We start from the raw sequence: 6,615 nt of genomic DNA, 5'->3' as shown, positions 1-6,615 counted from the left end.
TTTTCATATCCTGCTTCATGGTCCTTAGAAGATCCACCAACTCAATAGTATCTTCTCTCGGTTGTTCATTGGCGTCTATTTCCTCATTCGCATCATTTTGTCCTGAACGAGTAGCCACATCGGCTGTGTACATCTCCTCCAAAAGTACAGGTAGTCCTCTACGAAGGCGCCACATCCAACTGGCAACTACGACATCATGGGTATCGTCTTCCTCAGCTTCTTCCATGATTAAATCGAGAAGAGGAATTTCTTCATCAATATGAGGGATCACAGTAGCAATTACCTGTGTAAACGACTTACTTTAGATACATTACAAACCAATTTATTCAAATGATTAATAATTTCAATGGTTAGGATGACTAACCTTTGTTGTACCAAGTGTATCACCTATATTCTTTAGAGGAAAACCTTTCTGACCGGTACTCTTAAATTTCTTTCTGCACATCCTAGGACAACTTGCATCCGCCTCAGAAATTTGGTCAATGTAAGTGTTTGCCAAAATTGGAACTGCCTCAAATAGTAAAAACTACACANTCAAGTGGATAGCACCGACAATCTAATCCAGACATCAACGCATGTTCTCTCAGACCATACCGGATTGGAACACCATTCACAACAAACCATGCTTCCTTCTTTTTTTCGATTTTAGCCGTTCGAAGTAAGAGCAACCACATTCCCATAAGCTTGTGGTTTGGTTCCCTTGGCATGTGGAAAATGTGCTTGAATTGTGGATATTTCTCAAACCAATCCCTCTCAGAACTAGTCAATGGATGTTCTAATTTATCCAGCGTTTCCACAGTTTCAAAAATATGACACCTTGTCGATAGCTTGATTTTCTTGTTGTACTGACTAGGCTCAAAGTGCATTCCTAAAGGTTGCATCGCTTCTATTTCCTCCTCTGATTCCTGCAACAATATCAGTTTTACATGAGTTATACCAGTTATACAACAACTAGTTGTACCAGTTCTACTAGTTCCACACCACCTAGTTGTACCAGTTTTACTAGTTCTACACGCATTAGTTGCACCAGTTCTACCAGTTCTACTATATCGATTTCAAATTCCAATTCAATTCTGAAAGAATGAAACAGACTTGTTGTACTTACACTTGCATCGTTGTGCTCCTCGTGCTCCCTCTCACTTTCGCTTGTACTCCTTCTCGAGTTACCTGCCGAGTTCGAACTTCCCTCCTTATCTTCTTCTTCTTCTTCTCCTTCATCGTCTTTTTCTTCTGATTTTTCTCCTTCATCATTTTCTTCTTCCCCTTCATCGTCTTTTTCTTCCCCATCTTCACCTTCTTCTCCTTCATCGTTTTCTTCTTCCACTTCATCGTTTTCTTCTTCCCCTTCATCGTTTCCTTCTTCTCCTTCATCGTCTTTTTCTTCCGATTCTTCTCCTTCATCGTTTTCTTCTTCCCCTTCATCGTCTTTTTCTTCCCCATCTTCACCTTCTTCTCCTTCATCGTTTTCTTCTTCCACTTCATCGTTTTCTTCTTCCCCTTCATCGTTTCCTTCTTCTCCTTCATCGTCTTTTTCTTCCGATTCTTCTCCTTCATCGTTTTCTTCTTCCCCTTCATCGTCTTTTTCTTCCCCTTCTTCACCTTCTTCTCCTTTATCGTTTTCTTCTTCCACTTCATCATTTTCTTCTTCCCCTTCATCGTTTCCTTCTTCCTCTTCAACGTTTCCTTCTTCTTCTCCATCGCTTGATTCCACAGAAGTAGATCTCTCGTTATCTCCTCCTTCTTCATCATCTTCTTCTTGATTACTTGATTCCGGAGTACCGGATTTTGCTTTCTCTCCTTCGTTCGCATTTTCTCTTTCGACCACCGGATTGGGTTCCTCCGAAACTCGACTTTCACTTTCTTCTGCCACCGTACTCAAAGCTCTCTCTTCTCCTACTGTTGCCGGACTCAAACCCGACACACCTACTTCCGGCGAATCGAATTTTGCTTTCGAACCACCATCTCCTTGTGAGGTCTTCTTCTCTTTCAAACGCTCACTCCTCCTCACACAACCCCCCCTTGTTTTCACCATCTTCTTACTCGATTTTTGGTTGATTGAAAGAAAACGAGAAAACCCTAGTTCTACAGTTTCACCCAAATCGATTCGAGTTTCCCGAAGAAAGACGAGAGAGAGCGGTTTTAAACATAAATTTTACAGTTTTTTTTTAAAAGATACCGATTCAGTTTTTCGGGTATTAGATCCGATNCGATTTCTTTTGGTTAGACCCAGGTATTTTTTGTAATTATCTTAGTTTTCTTTGGACAATAATGTAAAAGACTCATTTCTTGATTTTAAAAAAAAAATCAAAAAATAGACCAAAAAAAAGAGGGATTTTTGAGATTGTCAGAAATGTTTTAGGGAGTTCTGAGACGAAAACTCGTGTAGAATACTAAAATACCTCACTGATTGATATTTTTGGATTTCGTTGAATTTTTATTTATGCAATCAAATTATTACGTTGAGATTTTATTGCAACAGCCGAACTTCGCACAAGATTCACAGTTGTTTTTTTTTTTTTTTTTGCAACATAGTTATCGCAAAACGTAAAATTTTCAACTTCAACATGAATTACGATTATGCGTGGCAATAGCAGCTTAGAAACGCAGTTTTTTTTTTGCCTTGTACAGCGACTCCAATGTCAAAACCAAGATTCAGCCATATGGCATTAAGAAATAATAAATCTGATATTCTATAAATTTTGCAATATAATAAGTTGAAAAACGAAAAATGGTTTGCAAAGATATCATATAGAAGTCCAGACCGATATATATAACAAGTTTACTTGTGTTTGATACCTAACTAGAAATAAGAAAAATCGCAAAACTAACCAAGAAAAAAAAAAGATAGGTATTGTATCCGAACAAAGGCAAAAAAATTGAATACTCTACTAGTTATACGATAGGTTTAGTTATACTTTGAATCAGAAAGGTCGACACAGTTACTTTCCCATTACCCCACTCTTTGACATAGTTCATCTTCTTCCTTGAACATCTTCCACGCATAATTGATGATCTCGAAAGCTGACTTGGCAGCAACAGACTTGTTTCTGTCGGGACAGAGCTTAGCCATGATCTCTTCGTACTTTATCTGGATCAGCTGAGGGTCACATAACGGGTTTTTTATTCTCAGAATCTTGTTGAGTGTGAAACGACGTAAATTATCCCAGTTGATTTCATAGGCGACGAGAATCTGTGAGATATCTTGGTGGTTTTCAGATGTGTTTGCTTCACACATCAAGTCATGCACGATTTTAAGGGCTCCACTACAAGAAAACAAGCCTTTTGCTATGCAAGAATTCATAGCAAATCCCTCGCAAATAGGCAAAAACAAGGAATTGCGAGGAACACATTTCCCTCGCAAATCGCTTCTTGCAAATTAATTAACATCGCAAATCCCTCGCAAATTTTGCGAGGAAAAAAATGTCGTTGCAAAATCAACACAAATTGCGAGGGACAATATCAATAGCAGATTCCTCGCAATTTGTTCAAGCTAATCCCTTGCAAATTTGCGATGGATTTGCAACATTTATGTACGTCGCAACAGCTGAGATTTGAATTAGGAATTATTCATTTTGTAATTATGTTTATTTTTAATTATGCAAATTAATTATGATTAATTTCTAATTAGGCAAACTAAAATTCATAATTAGCCCAAAAAAACTTTGAATGAAAACTGAAATTAAACTTGTAATACAAAATGTTGTTAAACTTACATAAACATAATAATATAAGTTCAAAACAAAAATCAAACACATCTTCTGAATATACAAACACAAGTTCTCGGATACAAACACATAAACACATAAACACAAGAGATCCTAAGTTGGTCTGGTGATACCTCCTGCTCCGGTCTCAGGTCCGGTATCTCCTGCTCCGGTCTCATTGGTGGCAGCAGTCTCAGGTCGGGGAAATCTTGCAGCAAATTCAGGGTCCTTCTCAGATAGATAATCGAAGTAGGCATCGTAGCAATGCATCTTCTGAGTATTTTGTTGCAACTTCAATGCATAATCTTCTAGCTGAGTAGACTGACTCGCAAGAACAGCTTCGGCCTGAGAAAGCTTCTCAGCTAGAATGACTGGATCTTCAGTCGGAGTAGGCGTCAGAACAACTTGAGCTGAAGATGCTTCAGTTTGCATAGTACCGACTCCATATATCCTATTTTTCTTCTTCGGAGCAACCTGCAAACAACAAAAAACAGAGACACGATGTAAAGTTCAAAGATATAAAATAAAACACTATGTAAAGTTCAAGAATTTACCTCAGCAAAAATTCGGTTCTTCATATTAACTGACAATCCGCCAGAAGCACTACTCTCTATGTTGTCCCTTGAGCATAGCCCAGTTTCAGCCTCAGTTATCCTCGATGACACTTCATGGTATACTTTCTCAGATAATCCATCTACAAACGACCCATCAGGTTTCCTATGAGTATCTTCTAGGACTTTCAAGAAATCAGGAAGTGCCTCACCAGTAATCTCCGACTTAACAAAGATATGAAACAACAAAGTATTAGACTAAAGCAAGAATTTATAGGTAATTGTACTAAATAACTAACTAAACATACTTACATGTTTTCGTGCACGAGCTTTAAAGGAGGTCTGACCAGACCGGTGTTTATGCATTCCAGTGCCATCAGGATCACTGTATCGAGCATTTCGACTATTGATGCTCTTTTCCTCAGATTTTGGTTCACACCAAAACTTGACCAAGCCGTCCCATACTGTCGGATCAAGCCACCGCGGCTTTGCATCATCACCTTTTACTCTCCACTTAGACTTCCACCGAGACACTTGATCAGTCATCCGGGTCTTCAACTTGCTTTCAAACTCGGCTCGAACTCTCCCATTGATGGACTGGTCCCAGTTATATGTTTGCTTGTAAAAACATAACATGAATCAAAATCAGAATCAAGTAAGTAAAAACAAAATCTGTAATTTAAACACATCAACAACATTTAACTTACCGCATACGTTTCAAACCACCGGTTTACAACCGCACATGGTGTTTGGGTCCAATTGGCATGAGCTCCTTTGAAATCTCTTTCAAAGATGGCCCGAACAGTAGCAGCAACCGGAGGATCCTCGTCAAACCTACAAAACACAAGAAAAAAAGGAATGAGGATCAATGAAAATATATCTAAAAAATTAGACAACCCTAACTACATTTTTACCATAGAGTACCCGGAGGGCGTTTAGGGTCCAATTTCTTTAAGCTAGCACGAGTGGGACTTGCAAGTAGCTCTTCCAAAGTAAAAAAAAAAAAGAAATTTGAGGAGACTTATCGTTGACACGCGAAGTCGATTGTTGTGGTGGAAGATGATCTTCCACCGCCGGTGAGGTTCCTTGACGATTCTCTTGGATCACCGGTGAGGTACCTTGCGAGGAGGCGGGAGAAGCTACCCTTGGAGCAGAGGCAGAAGAAGGTAACCTTCGAGAAGGGATGGGAGGAGATAACCCTTAAGAAGATATAAATCTTCTGTAAACGTTTTGGCTCCCAGAATTATTTTGGTTCTCTTGTGAAGACATCTAAAAAACAAGTCCAAAAAAAACAAAATGAAAACCCTCAAATTCGATATAATTAGAACCCTAAAAGCAAATTAGATTAAACCCCTAAATTCGAATTAGATAAAAACCCTAAAATTGATATAATTAGAACCTTAAAACCAAAATCGAATTCGCAACCCAAAATTGAATTTGAAACCCAAAATCTGAAAGAAAAACCCTAAAATTGAAATAAAAACCTAAAATGGAATTCGAAACCCAAAAATTGAAATAAAAACTCAAAAATTGAAATAAAAACCCTAAATCGAAAAATCCTAAATCGAAACCCATCTAAAAACAACATAAGAAGAGAGAGGAGGAGGAGATTAGCCGGAGAAGGGATGAGAGGAGGAGTAGACTAACCTGAGAAGGGATGGGAGGAGGAGTAGACACCGGAAAAGAGATGAGAAGAGGAGTAGACAACCGGAGAAAGGTTGAGAGGGTTTGTAGGCAACCAGAGAAGACAACCGGAGAAGACAAGTGCTCTAAACCCTAAAGCAATGGTGAACGCAACCGGAGAAGAATGAAATCGGAAGAAGAAGAGAAGTGTTTAGGGTTTGTCGGCTGCGGGTGTTGGTTTGAGCTTCGCTCAAACTAGGTTTTTTACTTATATAGGAAATTAATGGCGTCGCAATTCCAACGCAAAATTTGCGAGGGATTTACTAGAGTCCCTCGCAAAAACATCGCAAACAATAATTAATATAAATTTTCTTATTTAGAGTTTTTTGCGACCAAATTGCGAGGGAACGTAGCAAATCCCTCGCAAAATCTTTACGATTTAGGATTTGCAATTGTCATTAGTGCCCTATCTTATATTATAAATATTGAATTATATCATTTTAATAATTATTAGTAATGTAATTAGCATTAAAGGTTAAGGTTCAAGGGTTTAGGGTTTTGATTTGCGATGGAATTGCTATGTTTTGAGTATTTTGCGATAGATTTGCGACGAATTTGCTATGGGTCTAGCAAATCAGTCGCAAATTTGTCGCAAACCTTGAATATCTAATTTGTAAAAACCATCAAAATAATGTTAAAAAATTAATCAAATTAACTTTCAAATACATTATAAGGTC

Source organism: Camelina sativa, chromosome 3 (genome assembly GCF_000633955.1).
Source record: "Camelina sativa cultivar DH55 chromosome 3, Cs, whole genome shotgun sequence".
NCBI lineage: Eukaryota > Viridiplantae > Streptophyta > Magnoliopsida > Brassicales > Brassicaceae > Camelina > Camelina sativa.
This window is presented reverse-complemented; position numbering follows the sequence as displayed.